This window comes from Lagopus muta, chromosome Z (assembly GCF_023343835.1).
Source record: "Lagopus muta isolate bLagMut1 chromosome Z, bLagMut1 primary, whole genome shotgun sequence".
In the NCBI taxonomy this organism is placed as follows: domain Eukaryota; kingdom Metazoa; phylum Chordata; class Aves; order Galliformes; family Phasianidae; genus Lagopus; species Lagopus muta.
The window spans coordinates 54,436,986-54,459,086 of NC_064472.1; the positions used below are offsets into that span (position 1 = coordinate 54,436,986).

Consider the following 22,101-nt stretch of genomic DNA (forward strand, 5'->3'; position numbering starts at 1 on the left):
CCAAAACTCTAAAAATTTCATGTCTATTTCATGTACAGAGTACAGATCTACTTCTACAGTGAGAAGGCTCCAAAACATTAATGCACTGAAATAAGAGAGGATATTGCATCAGGATTTTATATGAAAGAATGTTTCTTCTGATAGCCTGCTAAAGTAAACTTCTAGTAAGTCAAATTCTGGAGAGTCTGAGCACACAGGCTCTCCACATATTTACCTACGGTTCTTTGCAGGCTGCACTGTGTTCCTCCCTCCCCACCGCCCTCCCTCCCACCACCAATATAGAAAATGAACGCTGTACCAGCTTCTATTCGGATAACAAAGTTACAATAATCGAGATACTCGAGCCTTTATGCGCAAGCACCAGACCAAATTGTGTGGAAGAGGTTGCTATCTGCTCTGGATCAAATTACAGCAGTGAGTGAAGCCCCACCCCACGTCTCCTTTAGCACAGTCCATTAGACCTGAAAACAAATTTTTCCATGGAGCAGACGACTCCTGCATTTAGAGCACTTCACAGAAAAGCAGATCATCCAGTTTTCACTACCCATCCCCCCAAGCTTAGTCCTTTCATCTCAGCCAAACAAGCCACAGCTCTGCTGAATGTGTTTATCACACTTTCAAGAGATATGAGCCCCTGCGTCACTGAAGCTTTAAGACTCACTAAGCTGCCCTAGTCCTCTGAGCTTTGGAAGCAGCCATTTTAGCTCAGACAACTCCAGCACTGAGAGGCTCATAGCTTCTCGCCCGTGCACAACATGGCCTCACTTATCTCAGCTTCATCTCAAGCACACCACGTTTGTTTTTCTTCTTTTTTTCCCCTTTTTTCCTCCTCTTCCTTGAGTGATGCTTGAAAAATCAGCATCCCCAAGACACAGCTGCACTTCTCCTGCATGCCTTGCACCCCAAACCATGTCGCTGCCGTCCCCCTGCTCTGCCCAAGCAGCACCTTCTCTCCCTGAGCAGACCGCCAGCAACTATCTCCCACGGTTGGTTCCCTGTCCCATGGATGACAAATGTGACAGTTCAATCAAAAAAACACGGCATTACAGCATCAAGACTCTGGTCCAAGCTGTCCTACAGGCAAAGGCAAGGCAGAGCAGAGCCTCCCAGCAGGAGGAGGGCTCGGGGCGGGGGGGGGGGGGGGGCGAGGTGGCCGGGGGGCCTCCAGTCCCTAGGGAGCCCTCCAGCCCGGCGCAGAAGACACACCACCCCGCTCCCCTGTCAGATTCCAAAGTCTAATGACCTTTGTTAATCACCAGCCAGCCCGTCTGCATCAGCAAACCCTGCCAGCAGACACACCCTTCAACACAAAGGCTGTAGCTATGCCTTTTAAGAGAGGTTCTCTGAAAGCTCCATTGTGTGGAAGAGAAGAAAAACAACACACACACACAAATCTCTCTTCCCCCTGTCTCCAGCCCCCGAAAAACTTCAGACCCTTTAGAAACACCATCACAAAGTGCTTTCAGCTCAATGTCTCTTTTAGAAGCTTCAGGACAGCTTACAAAATGGAAAACTAGGAGAGCAAACCTGAAGTTCTGAAAAATAGAATGCTGGGAGCTTCAAGAGATAAAAAAAAACATCACCATCCCACCTGCAGCAGCCACAATTCTTTCATACGCTGATGCTTGGAGAAGGCATCCTCGATGCTGGCTTTCGTCTGGACAATCTTAGAGCAATAACACTACCTTTCTGCTACAAATCAGAAGGAGCAGTTGAGAAATCACTAATTGCTGCTGATTAAAATCTAATGAGGACTTTCTAATGGGTTCTAGCTTGTAATGTCAGCAGGAGCTATCTCACAAAGGTAGCACCAAGTCATAGACAAGGTTAATCTTATGCTGTTACGAGGAACAAACATCAGGCAAAGCTCCATGGATTTCTATTTTATGTTTTTTGCTGGGTATCGTGATGAAAGCAAGATGAACCAATGTGGTGAGGAATTCTGCCCTAGCGTTCCCACATTTTTTCTTTAAAATTTGAGCATTTTACAAAGATGAAGAAAATCAGAAACTGGCAGTCTGAGCTCATATATCAAAAGAAACTGAAACACAATGTGTGTCTTTCTTCTTCACTGTCTGCATGGAACACGGAACAGAAAGATCCACCTACCCACCAGGGAAGAGCATTGTCAGTGCAGATGTTAATACACTGGGAAGATGTACAACCCAAGCAAAGGAGATAAAGCAAGATTTGCCTGTTTTTCAGTCATTACCAACTAAAACAATACTTTCCATACATCAAGCAACACCACCTTCTATTTTTAATTTGCTTAATAAAAAACACATTCCATAATCCCTTAAATTTTCACATAACACTTAAAAAAAAAAAAAAAAGAGGGGGAATGAAGGCATAGGTGAGAAGGGAGTTATCAAAACCATTAGCTCAAAAGCAGAAGAGGAAGCCTGGAAAGAAAACAGACAGACTAAACAACAACAAACAAACGCAACCACCATGAAATGAATCCATAAATCCTACAATCCCTCTAACACATTCACAGCCAATCTCTTGAGAACCACATTGCCCAAAGATAATGTGATTTCTAAAATACTCTTACTAACGTGATGCTAACCTCACCAGATTATTAAAATGCCATTGTCTGACTTAATTTGCATTTAGAACCTCTTGATAAATGTATGGCTTTAATGTTTAATGTGGAGAAGAGGTATAGTCATTTCCCTCAGGAGCAAAAAGCTCCCAAAACATTGAGTGCTAGAGATTCTGAAAGCCATGTAGTTTTAAAACCCAAAGTTGAGGTGTCAAGTTGTTTTCGACATCCTTCTCTAGGCTCCTAAACATGCGAGGAGAACATCAGAGAGACAGTTGCATTAGATTTCTAGGTTTTTGAAAATCCAAAACAAAAGATAATTGTGCTTGTTGAACAACAGTCATTACAGAATTTGGCAGCAGCCAAAGTAGTACAAATCATTATGTTTAAGTTTGGTTTTAAAGCTTCAAAATACAAAATTAATTGTGACGCCTAAGGCGCTGACCTCAAAATTGAGCTTCTGTGGTTGACTACCCACCCGTTGTATTTTGAGAAGGAGTCAGCAGTGCTTCTAGAAGTTAAGAATATGCACATGCACAACCACAACTGAAAAGGTCACTCAGACCACACACGCTGTGTGAATCCAGCTCAGTATTGGTAACGCTACATTTAAAATAATCACCAGAATTCCAAGCCTTCCTACAGGCAGATGATCAGACACCTCTTCATCCCTACCTCATACAGGCACATTGCACAGTTTTTAACTTACTGCTGAGGAGGAGCTGAAAAAAAAAAACGCTGAGATCCTGGCACTACTCACATGGCTACGGAAGCAGGAACACCGCCAAGCCTGCTTTCACCTGACAGGGCTCCCAGGGAGACACAGCATGTGTCAGGGCCCTGAAGGCACTCACTAGCTTTGCTGCCCAGTGATCTGTGCCTCTGCCAAGCTCTCCCATGTACTAGAGACCCATTCCAGCCCCACTGAAGCCTTCCTGCCCAAGGCACGGGATTGACTGTTAGGTCCTCAGTCATGTCCTGGGGCTGTGGGTCTGGTCTACAGCTACCCACAGCCCTGTCCCCAAGGAGATGCCCCAGTGCCTGGGCCCTGTGCTGTGTCTTGGGAGAGTCCCATTTGCCCCTCATCTATCAGTGTCTGAACAAAGTGTACTCATCGAGATTGGAGTCACAGATCACACTGAACTCACTGGAAACTTCACTGCTGGTCTTATCTTTTCTTTTTTTTTTTTTCTTTTCTTTTCTTTTCGTTGTTGGAAACTAAGCCACCAGAAAGAAACTACCAAAACACTACAGAAAAGTGACTCACAGGCAGCTCACCAGAGACAAAAGCTTTTGAGAAATCCCACGGGCAACGCCACAGAACAGGCATTCCTCCCTCCTGCAGAGGCATGGGTTTCAGGAGGCGCCTCTGACTACAGCTGTGAGAGCCTCTGCCAGCAGTACCACCCGCCCTTCTCTCAGTGCCTGGTTCAACTCATATATCGAGGGGCTGCTAGTCTGATGGTCTCACTAATTTGCTTTTGCCTCATTTATTTATTTAAGGTGAGACTCTTTTCATAACACAAGATAGCAATGGAGGAAATAAGCAAAACAAGTAGAATCATAGGAACAGTGCAGAATTTGAGGAATTGGAAACCTGAAGGCTATTCCAACAGCAGGAAGACAGCTTCATCTTTAATTTATAAGAATAACTCAATGACTCCACACCCGTCAAGTTTTGAAGATTCCTGGTCCTCTGATGGTTGACTTTGGAGTCACTTGTTCAAACTCATATAGGCTGAACTTTAGTACTGTTTCTTTTCCACCCTTTTTTTTACTGGGGCAGACGGGGAAGAGGAGGAAGGAATCTGACAGAACTTAACACTGATGAGACCCCATGGGTTGGTTGCAACTCTTCACTCATATATATGGTAAATTTTCTTATTTTCATGTAAGTATGTACAGTAAGATATTATCATTGGGTATAGGTTTTACTGTCAAAATTTCCATTCTTATGTCCAGTTTAGGACCATTTATGGTTATTATCAACAGTTATGCCTATGAGAGTAATATGTTAGCTGAGATATGTGGTTTTTAAGCTGCTGCCCCTTTCTTTCAATAAATATTTTACCAGTGCATTCTCATTTCTGTTGACCTACAATGTCATTCATAGCATTTTAAAATACAAGATATTGACATTTTTCAGGAAATAAACTTCTTTTAGAGATACATTACAACTGAGTGATAAAAACAATTACCTAAACTGATCTAAATATTATTTATTTATTTTCCCCAAAATACATATACCCAGAATGCTGAAGCTCAAGTGAGCTCCAGGTTGGATTCCACACAAGAAATCTTCCTGCTATACTTTCTTCATACATAATACTTGTCAGAAATCTTGCTGTCACAGAAAACCCTGATGACCAACGTCCTTCATCCCTCTGTATTTCAGTCATAATTTCATTTTGTTACATCTCCATACTTCAGTGCATGTATTCACATATCTGATACCATACTAGGGGTTGGGTCACTGCAAAGCTACAGCATAGCTTTCAAAATGATCTGCACTGAACAAAATATAAACACATTAGTCTTTCAGCTTGTAGAAGGCAGCTAAAAAGTGCTGGTAGCTGCCCAGAAACATAGATGGCTTTTTCAGTTCCAGGGGAAAAAAAAAAAATTACAGAACCTCTGGTTATTTTTTCTTTGAGATATTAATAAATACATAAAACAACCAGAAATAGGTTTAAATGATAAATAACATCACTACCAGCTTTACTGATTCCTTGAGCCTATGGTTTTAGAAAAATAAAATAAAATACAGGAACACTATATCATTTTAAGCAATATCTAGAGGAAAAAGACTGTAGTCCCTAACCTCAAGAAGACATAGCAAGTGAAGATTATCCCACTGCAAAAAAGAAAACTTTCCTAGAAAGAAGGTTGAAGATGGAATACTTAAACTCGAGTGTTACTTAAAATAAATTCAAACTATTATATAAGTAACTTAAATACAAAGATCCATGAGGTAGGGAGGAGCATTATTGTTGCAAGGTACCTAAATACTTGTGGCTTAATTTTCAGTTCTCACAAAGAATTTGTTTGTTTTGATTTTTGTTTGTTAGTTTTTGGTATCCTAGACTATAAATACCTATTTGTTCTGGAAAAAGTAAAATTTAAATTCCTGAAGGATACTTTCAAACTTAAAAAAAAAAAAAAAGATTCAAATGTGATGGCACTACTTCATTGAAAGGCAAATGAAGATAGCATCTTACGACTGTGTATGTTCCCTTTGTGAAGGTTATCAGTCAGCACGAGCAATTGAGTTGTAGCAAGAACTTCAGGCCTGTGAGAAGGTTATCAAATATCAATTGCTTTTGCTGTAAACAAAACTAGGGTGTGTTTTTTTCTTGTTTTCTAAATTATCTTTATGGCAAATAATTAATTTTTATAGAAATCAAGGCTCTTTAGAGATCGAACAACTAAACAGTCAGAGTAGGACCTTTTTCTTATTAAGTATGCTGCTTCATTTACTGTGTGAAAGTAGTTGTGGAGGTGCAAATACACGCACAGTTTTGTCAGCTTTTCCTTTAGTCCACCAGACTCAATAAACAGAGCACTGCTTTGGCTGTGTGTTATAAGAAGATGCAGCAACTGTACTAGGGAAGGTGGGTAATTCTGATCGGATAGGATCCTTCTTTTCCACAGATAAACTTCGCTTCCTTTTTTACTTTTCCTTTTTTAGGAATAGAAGAAGAAAATGAAAGACTACACGCATACACAAAAAGGCATTAAGCCATTTTTTCCAGTTAAAACCTTTGAAGAGACTATATATTTAAATTCTGAAGTTAACCTGATAAGATAAAGAAGGGAATATGAACAGCAGAGTAAAGTAGAAATTATATCTGCCACTTGGTTTCCTTACTGAGTGATCACAGGAAATAAGTAAAGATACTCACCTCAGTGACACAACCCAAACTCTCAACACTCTTCTATACAGATGTGTGTTCAAGAGGAAACTGGACTGGTCCACTAGGAAAACAAGATGTCAGAATAAAGCAACTTTGCTTTTGTGCCGTTTCTTATTGGTCCTCACACTGCATAATGCAACTGAAGGCACTGGATCTGGGGTTACTAATTGTCAGCTAAGAGTGTACAGTCAATTATCTCAAGAAATCCAGTTCCTGTGACTGAAGATAAGTGCATTCCCCCGAGTGCATGGACTTGGGAGAGGAAGATGTCAGTAGGTGGTGCTGAAGAACACAGCAGCGCACTGCCTGGGTACTCTAAAGACAATCCAATTCCTTCTAATGCGTTGGAAATAACATCTTGCTGCCCTTTACACAAAGGGTGCATTACTATCCTCATCCTGGTGGGAGCAAGGGGAGGAGCAGACTACTCAGCCTGGCATAACTCCAGCAAAGTTCTCTTTCTTGCCAAGGAAAGTCAAACCTGTTAGAAATGGGATCCTGACAATAGTGAGTGATAAATTCAACCACATACCCTGCTACAGAGTGAATTGAAGAGGGAAAGAGCATAGCTGTGGCTGAATACAGAAAGATCATTACCTGATGGCCATTTGCCCTTAACTGAACCCTCAGATTTCCTATCCTTTTGTGCCTTTAAAAGCAGTCTTACCATTCACCCAAAATACATACTCCACTGCATGGCCTGATGACTTACAGTGGTGAGTTACAAACGTGCTCTAGGGAGGACTGATCTTAGTTTGCAAGGAGCACAGTGTTTTTATGAAGGCTAAATACAGCTTAAAAGCTGGTGACAGAGCTAAACCATGTGAAAACATTAACTGCTAGATTATTTTAGGGGTCACAGAATTTTAATCCTAGAGCTCTGAAATTAGATCAGCCAATACAGTTGGTTTAAAACACAAGTGGTGAATTCTCAGCAAAGTCGCAGAAGTGGACACCAAGCCACAAGCACTCAGAAAGTACCACTAAAGTGAGTATATCTCTGTTTTGGGACTGCTACAGAAAACTGCTTTCAAGAAACTGAAATGAGGAGACATCATCGTAAAAGACAGATGTGAAAAGCTGCTTTGCTTAGAGGGCAAACTGGTCCTCTGTGATAGCAGTGGTGACAGAGACCGAATTGGATTGATGGGAAGAGTAACCTTGCTGCCACTGGTTCAAACTCCAAAGATCATTTCCAAAATCCAGCACCCAAATTGGTAGAAATACAAGACTCTCTAAGTAAGAAAATTTCACAGAGCAGTTGGGAACCAAGGAAAAGCTGCATGGATCAGATCTAAGACAGGGAAAGGAAGCCAGTGCCTGCTTTCATCACTAAAATGGGTTCATCTTAGCAAGGACCTTGGGGATGATGCAGCTCATTCTCTTCAGCTGTCCCAAGATATTACAAGCTCTGTAGGTACTGCATCTTACCAACCCTCCTTCAAAGGGTTAACCCTGTGCAGGCAGTGTGTGGACAGGATGAAAAAGGGCAGTCAGAAGAATGTTTTTTACAAAACCAAAGCACCAGACATCCTGATGTTTACCAGCAAACAAAGCTGAGAATAACAGCACATCACCTCATGCGGACCCAAACCTATCTCAAGAATTACTCTGTAATTATAAAGTAGTGTCCATGGCTGAAATTCTACTGGAGGACAAGAAAACACTATTTAGCAGAGCTGAAAGATTGCTTTGCATTCCCACTGTACTCCTCAGAAATGTTCTCATTTGAGAAGCTCCAACAGCATCGTAGCTACTTTAGCACTGCCTGAGTCTCCAGCTATCCATTTCCTCCTCCTAAGTTTCCTGCTATATCTGACATTTGCTGGGCAGCCATCAGAAACCTCTCTGTCAGCCAGTTCATTTCCTTAGGTAATACAAATCCATCAGTGACCCATTCATAATGCCAGACAGAATTCATAGTTTTATTTGCCCACTGACTCACTCGCAGTATGGCAGCCAGCATCTTTGCCGCAGGTAGAAGAATATACACTTCTCCAGTATTTGATAGATCTAAGACTACTGGTTACTAGTCTGCCACCCTTATCCCTGCCATCCTTCTTAGGAAATCTTTTCTACCTGTGCAAGTGAAGATCCTCTGCTTAGGATGGTAGCAGCAAGATGCTGGTCCCATCACTGAATTTGCTGAAAAGTGATACCACTGAAAAAAAGGAGTAAGATGCAGTTAATGTTTATATACTGTCCAGAATGCTTTGCCCTCTAAACCATATACATATTCCACTGGATTACATGTTGAGATGCAGTATATACACACTGGAATGCAATATCCTAATTCCAAATGAGAACTTTGCTTTTACTCCCTCTTCAACCTCCACCTCCACCCACTTGGTCCTTCCAGGAAACAAATTTTTGCAGGTCATGTAATACATACAGCCAGAATATGAAGTACAAAGTATTTTAAATAGGTTATCTGTGGATATTGGTGTCTAGAATGAGCAAAGTAGGAATATCTACAATTTATTTCAAGGGGAAAAAGCATTATTCTGAGCAATCCCAGAATTCTGGTTCACAATATCTATGAATTAACCAAGGTTAATGGAACCTGCCCAGCCTGATGGTATTTGGATCAAACAGGTATGAAAAAATACTGAAGAAAAAAAGTTGTTATTCCTTGTCTGCAAAAGATGCATACTTTGTTACACAGGTAATAATTAAGAACAATCTCTCACAGAAAGAAGAGAGATAGCCCTATTTTTCATCTTTCCAATAATAAGCAGTCCTTTGTACTAGCTATTCTGGACATGTTCAAATCAAGAAGAAAACTATTATTAAAGCTAAGTTGCATTGAAAGCATAAGATGTTGAATCTTCTAATGAAATTTTTCTATTCTAGTCTGTTCTCTTTTTCTTTAAATAGGTTGTTTCATGCTCAACAACTAAAATCTGTTTATTTTTTCTTTATCCTAAGAAAAACCCAAACAGGAAATGGACCACAAAGAATTAATTAAGACTCTGTAATATAGCCCACAGCAAAGGGGAGCTGAGATTATAACCAACTGCATCCTTCAAAAGCTACAATCCTTGCAAGTATGTAGACATTACAGAACTTCTGTGGCTTTTTTCTCTTCTGTAAGTCCAGTACACATATTGTTTCTTTCTACTGTTGTAAACATTACCTTGAGGAATTTAAAGCTGGCAAAATCTCAAGCATTTTAAATAGTATGGTAACAAAATCTTGTTTTAGAACAACAAAAAATATTAGCTTCCATTGTCATAATAGTACCTTCTTTGTGGAAAAAGTGGGACCACTCTGCGAGTTCAGATAAGGCTAGTTTATGCACATAAAAAGTATCCCTTTGAAATGAAATTAGACCATGAACACCCTGTTCTTATATTTTCCAGTCACTCACTCTTTCCATTTAATGCCATGAATTAAAGCAATAGCTTCTCATAATTTACAAATAGATCATTAATGATTTTATCTACTTCAGGCCTCCACCAATTTGAAATTTGCCATCATGCTTTATTCAAACGTTCTATCAGAGGATAGTATGTTTTCATCACTGAAAAGAGAGACATACAACAATCCAGTTCAGAGAAAGCTTGAGATCGTTTAGATTCCGTAACCTTTGAAAATCTGTGTACCTTGTAATCTGAATTCAAATTATTATTTTTTTGTAAGGAAGAATGTAGAAAACTTTGCAAAGGTCCTTAGAGAACAATGTCTAAGGCGAGATAAGGGATGGAAGGGATCTTCAGTTTCCCTGATTTAAGAGAAAAAGAGAATGCTGGTTCAATTTTAAGGAAGAAGGACTTTTTGGACAGCTCTCATGAATGCATAATTGAAGAGGAAAACACACCCTGACCAAAAAAAAAAAAAAAAAAAAAGCTCTCACAAGATATTTAGATAAATTCAAGAGAATGCAAAGACCTCAACAGTGGGAGAACCCAACATTTCACCAGGATTTAGGTTTTGCAAATAAGTACTAAGAAGCAACATAGAGAACTCTGGAGAGAAGTGCTAGTCTGTCAGCCAAGAAATGGCCTTCTCAGGTCTTCTAAACTCTGTCCTCATAAAATCTTTCTTACTTCAGTGCAAATTTTCAGATACACTACTGAAATACATGGGATGATGGTTGTACAGGACGGGTACTCTGCTTTTGGCTACAGTTAGAAGGCCATTCACCCATTGCTCTAGAAAAACAGTCTGCACAGCACTTCTCTCATTGATGTATTATGACAAACCATGCCTTTGAGAACACACTTTTGGACTTAAGAGTTAATCAAAACTGCATTCATTCCATCAAAATAACTGCACGTATATATGAACAGTGTCATTTATTCTGCATGCAAAATGGAAAAGATAGTCAAAATACATTTTAAGTTAACAAAAATGGCAAAAGTATTATAAAGAAATACCTAAAAGAACCCAGAAGATCCAGGCCATAAGATGATATATAAGTACCCAACAGAATTTTCAAACTAATGAAATATAAACAGAGCTATATGATCCAATGCACGCAAATGATGTGACATTAAAATATAATGAATACTTTGAGGGACTTAATTTATGTTAGCCAACATCCTTTAATACTACAGGAAAGAAAAGAAAGTGATGTATTTTGAAGTCCATTCCAGGCTTCTTTTTTTTTTCTTTAAAACTCATTTAAATAAAAGCCACTTGTACGTGTTTATTTGTTTCTTGCAGCAAGCATTCATTCAAGCGTGGGCTCTTGTTTGCAAGAATGTATGCAGAGTGAAAGTTTTGCATTCATTTAGGACTTCATTGACAAAAGAATCCATGCCAGAAGTATAGTCATCCCTGCAGAACTTTCATTTTTTCTTCATCTGTTTTTGAAACACCAAAGTGACAGAAGACAATATAATATTATTTAAATATATGTTAAATGTAAGACTTTCCCTCAAAGATACTAAAGGCTGACGTAGTTCTTTGGTTTTCAAGCAGTTGCAAATTAGTAGACACTTGCTGAATATTCACAGTTTGTAAGTAATATGTAAGGGACAAAAAGGTGGAATGAAATTATCAAGTAGCAGTGGTACCCATACTGTGATCCATACACAGTTGCTGTGTATTTATTCGAGTCGTTCAATTTCAGGCCACACTGTGGTAGGTTCTACCTCTGTGAAGAGCAAGCTGAGTAAGTCTTCAAAATGAAGAGCCTTCCATTTTAACCTTAGGGTGGTGAAACACAGGAAGGTGAAGTGGCCTGGCTCCAAATTGCACAGTTGATCTGAAAGAAAGTGGGTTCCCAGATTCCAGCTCCTGCCTGCTACACCATGCTGCCTTTCTGTGCCACTGGCTTTGGAATACCAGTGCTAACTTTCCACAATAACTAGAAAGTTTGCCAGAACATTGGAAATGAAAAATTTTGGTAGCAGAGGTAAATCAAACACCACACACAAGGATATATCTGGCTCCCTTTATTAATCATTTTGTATTTACTTTTTATCACTGAGTTGCCATTTCTAGCTCTCTGTACAGAGTCCAAGTCTTTTGCTGAAGTATTTAGGCCTACTCAGCAAAATGCCATGTGAGATGAGGAATAGAATGCCACAGAAGGCAGAGATTAGGGATGGTGGTCATGGTCTAGCCCTTATATTACTTGAGATTTGAAATTACTTATTTCAAGAAAGGAGACAGAAAAAAGGGAGCAGTTCAACAAGTGAACTTCACAGAGGGTAGGAAAGGAGACTGGTTCCTAAGGTCTGACAGCTGAAAAAAGTCAAATTCTTGTAGCATCTGTGAGGCATTTCTCTTGACATGAATTTACCCAAACCACCAAATCCTTCTGCTCTCTTCCCAGACTCTTCTAAATATAGGACAACATATTCATAATTCTTCTGTTCTAGCAAATGCAGCAGAGAAAGTACAACAACAACAACAAAAACCAACCTAGTAAAAGTCAACAGAGGGGATATTCTTTATAGCACCTTGATAAAAATACTCTAAGAGGAACATTCTAGGTCTTCCTCAACGTCTTCTGTGAGCAGGAGATATTCATGACCAAAGAAGAGGAAGTATGATTTAATCAGACACATGCTAGTTGGAGCCACAAAACTCGTGCACACTTCCACCACTCCACTCTGGCTAATAAAATTTATGAGAACAACCCAAGCAATTAGTTTTCACATACTGACAGTTACACCTACCCTTCACTGTTAGGATATTACTACACCCCCCTCCCCCTCCCCCCAAAAAACCCCACAATATGTTATGATTTTTTTTTTTTTTTAAGTTCAGGTCATAAGACAATCAAGTTATCAAGTTATTCAAATCTTTAGTCTACAGCATCTCCTTCACTGTATACTCCATTAATACATTCTTCCTGGAAAACTTCAATAAAATAAGTATCTTTTATTAACTTTGTCAGTCTGGATATCTAAGCTATAATGTATTTCCAAAAATGGCAATTAGCCTACATATGACACATCTACAACCTACCAACAACTCCTGTTTCCGTTCAGCAAGTGCCTAAATTCTGCAAAAGGGGCTTAAAGATGCAGAACATTCCCTGTAGTAATCCAAGATACTGCTGGTATTCCTACTGAAGGAAGCATGCTGAGCATACCTCCTCCTACTTCTGTAGAGCACAAACAGCCTGAGCTCTGCAAAAAGCCAACTGTGTCATGGGCAGCTGTGACTTACTTAGCCCAGGCAGAGATAGATAGTGTTAACACCTCTTCTTTGTTGTTTTTTTTTCTCCTATAGTTGTCAACCAAGACATACAAACATGCTTACTGCAGCTGGAAAAAAGCCTAACTAAAAATCCAGTGTAATTCTTGGCTGGGGGGCATCTCAGAAACAGGGATTTTTCTAGAAGCTTCACCTGCCCTATCCACGCAGTCAAAAAAGTAGGTACCCAAGCTTTGGGCAGCATACAGGCATGTGAACTTTGTACACTTCTTCTGTAATGTCGGTTCATAGAAATATAGAATGGTCTGGGTTGGAAGGGACCTTTAAGATCACCTAGTTCCAAGCCCTCTGCCATAGGTAGGGAAACTTCACACTAAACCAAGTCCCATCCAGTCTGGCCTTGAATGCTTCCAGGGAGGCAGCATTCACAACTTCTCTGGGCAACCTGTTCCAGTGTCTCACCAGTGTCTTCCTAATATCTAGTCCAAATCTACCCTCTTCTAGTTTAAGGCCATTTCCCCTTGTCCTGTCACTACATATCCTTAAAAAGTTCCTCCCCAGCTTTCCTGTACCCTCCAAGTACTGGAAGGCCACTATAAGGTCCCCCTGAAGCCTTCTGTTCCTGATGCTGAACTGTCACAGATCTCTCAGCCTGTTCTCATAGGAGAGATGTTCCATCCCTCTGATCATCAGCAGTGATGTAGCAGGGGTTCTGCACTTCTCATCAAGCACTGGAAGAGCCCCAGCTTCCCAACTCTATCAATTCAGTTCACTTTCATCAGGAAAAGTCCAGAAGTAGAGATGACATCAGCATTTCAACAAAGCAGACAAAAAAAAGCTAAATCTTTTTTTGCCTAGCTTCATACAAGATCAAGAATTACCCCTGCCAGCTTTCTTTTCTTTCTGATTACTGTCATCTTTTCCTAAAGATCATTCCATTTAACATAATGGGTCCAGCTTCCTATCTGCAATCTGGGCATTAGATCTTGAGTTTCTGCTTTTCACACATAATTTTTTCTGACCTACTTACTGCCTTCTCTTTAGGCCACTTCAGGTCTTTCCAAAAGGCAAACAAGGTATCTGCCACTGCTATTTCCACAGCCTAGTGGTGGTGACATACAACTTCAGGGTACTCCTGAATTTAGAAGAGTTGGTCTTTGATTTCTTCTGAATAAATCTGTGTGCAGATCCTTCAGCACACAGGATGAAACAAAAGACACTGCTTTCTCATTTTAAGAAAGGAATGTGTTTTCAAAAGGAGACTGGTTTGCTCTGAACCATTACTCTGTGAGGCAAAGAAAATGAGATAGACAAACGAGAGTGGGGAGGGGGCTGCAGCAAACACCAGGAGTGACCAAGACTCATCTGGTTTTACTGTCTCAAACCTGTTTGTGATAAGGGGCCTCTCATGCACTCCACAGTCTGGTATCTGAGACTGCAGAAGTCTGACATTTCTTCCTCTTTCTTTTTAAGGAACAGGACTCATTTTTTGGTTCTCGTTGTCCGTTGTTCTGAACTCAGTAACTAATACAACTATGGTCAGTCAAGATATTGCGTATGTGTGTGTGTGCATGCTATGTCTGGATCCTGAGAAAGGCAGCCTGGTATTTTATTTTTATACTTTGGCTCCTGTTCCGCAGCGCCACATATAATGGCTCCACTCCTGAAGGTTGGATACTCCTCTGATATCAGTTTTCAAAGAAAAACAAAGCCATGCAAGCCAATACCACCAATAGAAAAGGAGCAGAGTTCTTCCCAAAGATTTTCTTTCCCTCTGACCAAAAAAAAAAAAAAAAAAAAAAAGAGAGAGAGAGAGAGATCATGGAAAGATTAAGGCATTATTCCAATTTCCCATTCTCATATTCTTACGACCTACAGAATATTATGCCAGTCCTAGTACCCACTGGGCTTTCAGAAATTTCACCAGTTTTTTATTTCTAGAAATTTGCTGGAGTTCTGCCAGTGTTCCCCAGCTGAGAACCAGATCTTTATGTGGATCAGAACTTACTGCTTCCTTTTATTATGAAGAAGAGGTCAAAATAGGATTAAGTTTCTCCTTTACCTGAAAGCAGAGCATGCAGTGGATCTTCAAGATCTCAGAAGCTGAAGGAGGCAGAACTAGACTTGCTAATCACAGGATTGGTGCTACAGTTCACCCTTCCTGAAGAGCTTGCCCTTCAGATATGTTCCAAAGCTGACAGTCTAACTTGTATCATATACCTCTAGCCACCTGCAGTACAAGATCATTTTGGCAGTGAAGCTTCACTGTCTAAAAAAAAAAAAAAAAGTGGTTTCCTTTTTAGCTGAGCACACAGGGTCTATATCTGTAGACTTCATTAGTAGAAAAAAGGAAATGTTCAGTTTGAAGACAAGAAGACTCCTTTGCAGGCTAGAAATAAAGACTTGACAAAGAATATGGGAGAGAAATAGAGTGGGAGCAGTTAGAAGAGAGGAAGTCACCTTCTATATGAATTTCCCTTGCATTTCATGATGGAAGATAGCTGTTACTGGCAAGTCAAAACAATCACCCATCCCAGAACAAAGTAATGCAGAAAGAACTGTTCAGACCTCTTCCCCTTTCTTCATTCCTGAGCTCCTTTGTTCTGCCACTGTCTTCTAACTCTTCCAATTAGATTGCTGCAATACAATGAATCTTGAAAGCAGTCTTCTAAAATTGAAAGTACAAATTAAGGACTGAAAATATTTTGTATATTAGAGAATCAAAACTCCTTCATCCCCTTAAAGTAAATCATTTATAAATGTTAGAAGGAAAAGCCTTTACAGGGAGGCCTTTTGTGTAATGTGACCTTCAAAGCCAAGCTAATGTACCATTTTTTTTTCCCAAATATTGACTTGTTTGTGTATCAGTTACCAAGAAACTCAGAAGAAATAATGACAGTGCTCATTGTTAAAACCTTTCGACTAGCACAAAGACAGAAGAGTTAATCTCTTAAGTTTTCTAGATGTATCACCTTTAATGGAAGTCTATGATTTTGAGAGTTGTCTAACAAATGTCTGATAGATTACTACTGAAAGCTATAGTGAATTAGTTATTGTGAAATTATTATTAATACAAAAACTGGTTATTGTGGAATCATAATATAATTGTGATATATTTTTAACACAAAGTTAGGTTGCTCTAGGAAATGGACATGCTCACAAATTCTGTTTCTTATGCCACAACCACTTCTGTGGTAACTGCAAGGCTGAAGTATCTAGTTCCTGTCTGTAAAACGAGGACTAAAATTCTGGGTGACCAAAGTGCTGGGCTGTAGTGTCCAGAGGAAACTAGAGGTCTTCTGGTGTGGGAGATTTACTGTCCTTTGGAAATCACAATGTGCAAGTCTGTAGCAGGACAACAGATGTACAAAGTCTGGCAAGGACTACAAAAACCTGTTTTGTTTCTTCTTTTCCTCTATCAAGACAACAGGAAAATTCATAAGAGTAAGGCAGCTTCCCTCAGCCTTGTGCACAGATTCCACTTTGAGAACTAAGCACAAATCACTCTTGTATTTTTAAGCCTAAAGCAGGGAAATGGAGGAAAAAACTGGGAGACAGGTAACCAAGCATCAGTTCACACTACAGACCTGCAGTCTGCTTTATTGTTCACTTGACTTGGATATTTGCTTCTCTGCTATGCTGGGTGAAAGATTCTCATTGTGTGTTCCAGAATATCTCAAAACACTTTGAGATAAACTACATAGCAAAGTTCCAGAATTCTCACCAGCTGTTCTTTAAGACAACTTACCCCTGCCTTGGCATGGGATAAGGGCAGTCATCTTCAGAGTTCACCTTGTACAACTAGACAGTTGTTCCTATCCAACTCAGTGGTTAACAGTCCAAAGCTTGTCTCTCAGCACAGCATCTGGAGAGACTACAGGCTTGACACTTTAGGACTTTCTACTGAGTCCATTAGTTATTCCAATAGCACCTAATCTTTTTCCACTATTAAATTAGAAATAAAGAACTATTTATATAGCAAACATTTTCTAGTCTTAGATTCCATCCTCTGCATCTTGTTACAGTTTGGTACAGAGTCCAGATTCCTATAATAACGGGCATAGCCTGGCAAATTAGCTGCTTTTAGCCCTGTAAATGTCACTTCTGAAAACCTCTGAAAGGCGAGAATGGACTATCTGAAAGTTCTTGCTGTAAAGAACAATTTTCCAGACTTCAGGTCACTGCTATCCTCAGCATTTCCACCCTTATTTTTAAACACACGCCAACTTCAGGAGTGAATTTAGTATTCCAAGAGTAGTACTTGCACAGAGCAGCAGCAGGATAACAGTATATCCTATGTGTGCATCTGAGTGCTGCTATGGTTTGGTTAACTGTTCTAACCATTATGAATGGCACCTCTTACTTTACAGGATTGCTGTGTTACAATTCAAGAAAAAGACAAGACTCTTGAAGCCCACACTGACTTCTATATTACTACTGTAGTAATATACTACTAACATATACGTACTATGTTTACTACTATATTACAGATATAAGCTGAATTAGGAGATTTTAGGTGTTTTATTGTTAAATATAAATTAGAATTCTAGAATATCCCAAGTTGGAAGAGACCCATAATGATCATGAAGTCCAACTCCTGCCTTCACACAGGATCACCCAAAAGTCAGATCATGTATCTGAGAGCATTGTCCAGATGACAGTGCTTGAACTTGGCAATCTCAGTGCCATGGCCAGTTTCCCTGGGGAGGCTATTCCGCTGCCTGACCACCCTCTCCATGAATAATCCTTTCTTGATATCCAGCCTATTAACAGTGTTGAGAACAGAAGGAAATATTAAAAGTCTGTTTAAATCCTGTCAGATACTCTTCTTGTCTCACTTATGGGATGCTCTTGTTTGCAGTGGAATAGTTCTAAGAGAAAAAAAAAAAGGAGACCCTTTCTTTTCTCTCTGTGATCAAGAGCTCTGCAAAGGCATGATGCTGGTTTTATCTGTTTGACCTATTAAAGCAAGTTTGGTATTCACTTTGTTCATGAAAAGCCTCCCAAATCTTTTTTAAATACACTATAAAGCCAACGGTCAATGAGACCTATGATTTCTTCATGCTATCTGCATGGGGTCTTCTTATCCTGGTGTCTCCTTCTTCTAGAGATGCAAAAGCAGATTCTTCTGTCTAGATAACCCTGAGGACGTTACTCAGTTCTCTATCCCTCTTACTTGAAGGGACACAAAAGATATTAGACTGAGAATGTAATGATTGTTCAAACAAATGTTCTGATAATTTCCCCTCTTCAGCTTGATCCTATGTGAATATTTGAGGAAGCAAATACATTCCAAAAATCACCATTGGCAATGGTAACGTAATAAGTTTGCCTTCCTTAAAGTGATGGATGACACATTGTTCTTGCTATTGCACAGTTCAAAGTCCTATACAATCCAACCCTTCATATCTGCTCTGTTATCTAAGTCATAACGTAGATTATATTTTGTGAAAACGTTATCATTATTATGACTAGAATAGTGTCCTTACTTTCTAGGAACCGTTGATGACCCAACTGTCTTGTATCTTAAGGAATTCTATTGTTAAGAAAACAGTAAAAAAAAGGAGATCTGGAAGAGGTAAGAAGATATTAAGAAATTCTTTTGCAGCCTTCACTGATAAGATAGCTTTTTGTCCCTGCTAAACACCAAGCTGATGCTGTTCAGAAAGTGCAGACTTTCAGACCCATTTGGGAGAATACTCCTTGATTTATTTGTTGAGAGTTGTGTCCACCCAGGAATTTTTTTGTCTTGTTCTCACATCCAGATATTATTTGAAACTTCATTTAACTCTTTGCCAACATGCTATGTGCATTCTTGGTCACCGTGCCCAATATCACTTTAATTTAGATGTGGTGTAGCAGTGCCTCAATAACAGAGGCATATAAGCTCAGCCACTGTGCAACCAGTGTCATCGCTTCCTCTCTTCAGTAGAAATTCCTCTGTGTTAAAGCAGCTGGAAACCCATACTGAATGGTATGTTGGGTCAAATCCATCATGGCTCATCCATTGGGACTGCATTTAAGTCCTTCCTTAGAATAAGAGAACTTTCACAATTGCTTTTGGATTCCATACAAGGTGATCATTGTGGCCTAGATACCACATATTTAAAAATATCAACACAGGCTTCCTCTCAAGGAGTCAGATGACTTTCTGATGTGCTTTTCTAAGTGGGCTTGTAAAGCATCATCTTCACCTCCAGTGCTTAGTGGTGATGAACTGTATACACCTCTTCAGAATTCATATAACCTTCTAGACAGTATGTTGAAGAACAAAGGATGGAAGAGACATCATGAATCACCAAGACAGATACTGTTACTACACATACAAGTCTCAGGTCCATGAACTTAAAGAAAAAATGGCATGCTTGCTAAAAAATACAGTGCTATGGGCCCCTGTTTAAAGAAATGCCTGGTTTAAAAAACAAAACAAAACAAAACAAAACAAAAACCCACAACCTGGTTATATATGAAATCTCCAAATAACCAGAAACATAACTACTAGTAATTCCTAGTTCCAGTGACCAAACAGAAAGGTAACATGCACAGATCTAACCATAACACTGATGTAATTCCTACTCTCCTCCCTTTAAAGGATTCATTTCTCAACTGAAATCCCCCCTTGATGCTGGAAGTCAAATATTATAGCACTGGAACATGATGTAACCCTCAATTCTACTCACTTATCAAAAATTCCTGTTCTGTTCCCTCTCTTCTCCCATTTCCTTGGCCTCATTATGCCTTTAAAATGGGAGCTTGGTACTAAAATCCGACTTGGGTTAATTTGGCTATGACAGCTTGACAGCTGGAGCAAGAGAAGCAGAAGGATTCTTCCAAGCATAAGATGATTCTGACTGTCCCATTAATTTGATCAGCCAAGCTCTCCCTATATAAAAATCCTATCAGGAACACAACTGAGGTATTCCAGAACATGTAGATGAGTTGTTCATGGAAAGAGAGAAAAGGAAAAGAGAAAAAGGGGAAGAGGAATGACAGAAAACTCTGAATTCCTTCATATACAGAAAATATCTTTTATCATTCTTCACTAGCAGGCCAGGATTTAAGTAGTCTTTTACATAACTCTTTTACATTAGATTTCTTCCCATATTTGGACCCTGATACATTTCCTCAGCTTCCTAATAATGAAAATGTTGTAAGTAGGCTACCAAAGAGAAAATACCGGTAGTCTATTGCCACATTTTTCTATTTCAAGCTTTGTCAGCCTGCCAATGCAGAGAACTTCCAGAACTCCTGCTTGCTCTCTTCCCACAGAACACAAAGCAGCATATCCCTTCAGAAGCTCTATTCAACCTCCCTTTCTTTGCTACCAGCCCACATCTTTGAGACAATGGATAAGAGAAGACCTCCCTCCATTCATTTGCTCAGCCTGCTGAAGCATCAGATCCATCTGATCTTTCAGAAGCATTATCCTTTGTTCTGGTCAGGTTGCATAAAAAGCTGCGCTTGTGTCAGTCCCTGGAGCAGATATTTTTTTCATGACCAGTATGATTACATCTCACACATCACATTGTGTCCATCTAAAAATGTTGTGGTTTGTTTTTGTCTAGATGCAGTAGGTTCTACAGAAATACCATTCAGCCTTATACACTAAGGAATGGAGACTATGCAACATTGTCACTCCATGTATACAAATCAAATAAGCCAAAATATTCATATCCTTAAAATTGACATAGAAGACAATTATGTATTCCAAGACATCCCACCACTTCTCTGCAGGTTTGTTGTTTCCCATGCTGATAAGCAACAGCAGCCTTTACAGGTTCCGATGCCTTAATTCTTCCTACACTGACTTTCTAGGCTGGCCACAGCAATTCCCACTACTGCTATGACATACCTTTGCCTGACATTCGCACCTGAACTGCTTGCAAGCCATCTGCAACTGAAGAGACACAGGTTTGCCACTGTCAAGTTGTATGAATAAATAGAGCAATACGTCTGGTAAGCAGTTCAGATTCCCAGATTGACAAAGAATAATTAATCACCACATCTACTCATACAGTCATGAACTGTCAAAAGGTTACAAAGCACGGCTTTTATTTTCCCTTCCCCCTCTTTTACCATTATGTACACTACATATGAAATCGTTACCGCACTTTTTTTTCTTTTTTTTCCCCTAGGGCATAAAATCAGTAGGTTTTGCCTGTGGATTTTTCAGGATGTCAGTCTGTCAGGTTGCAGACTCAACTTTTGCCTAATACTTCCAAATCTCGTTTTTATGCATAGGTGCAACTATGGATGCTATATGGTGTACGATACGTGAGGTAAAAGGTCGAATCTCTGTTTCTGTCCTAGCTAGGATTTAAGCAGGGCAAAAAAAAAAAAAAAAAAAGTTGTTCCATGGTTCCATGGTTTGCAATTAAAAGAGGGGGGAGGGATGAAGCAGTCCTCCTGCCTTTAACTAAATCTCATCTAATCTTTTCTCACAACTATAATACCACTCCAAGTGCTTCACTCCCTTCACTCCCTGACTTCAGCTTCACACACAAAGCAAAGAGAATTACTGATATAAGCCTTCTTTACAAATCTGAAAAAAATACCTAAACAGGTCTGATTAACAGTACTGCATTTGCAATCAGATTCAATACTGATTCATCAGTACCATTGCAACTGCCATTTTTAGTAAGTACAATAACCCAAAATCCAACAGCACTATATTATTTGTTTCATAAAGGCTTTGACTTTCCTTTTATTATCCCAGTCTTGCTTTAGCACATATTTTATATTAGAATGCGTTCCAGGAAGCATATGGCAGTAGAACTAGGTCAACCATTATCCAAATAACAGGAAGCTACTCTGCAGAGCACACCCTTCAAAGCTTGCTTAATGAACTAGCTCTTCAGAATGTGTCCTTCAATAAGGTTGCAACTAACAGTTCCACAGGATTTTCTTTAAAGTCACAAGGTCATCCAGGTTAGGCAGTTCCTAGACATGGCCTATTCAGAGCAGACATCTCTAAGTATAAAGGCAGCTATCTATGTCAGATGTTCAGAGATGAAGAACACTCCATAA

At 39.6% G+C, this 22,101-nt stretch overlaps 1 protein-coding gene across 6 annotated transcripts in view; it reads right to left on the reverse strand.

Moving 5' to 3' along the window:
• ZNF462 (zinc finger protein 462) overlaps positions 1-22,101 on the reverse strand; it is a 90,512-nt gene that overhangs the window by 52,067 nt on the left and 16,344 nt on the right. The gene's annotated exons all lie outside the window — the stretch shown is intronic.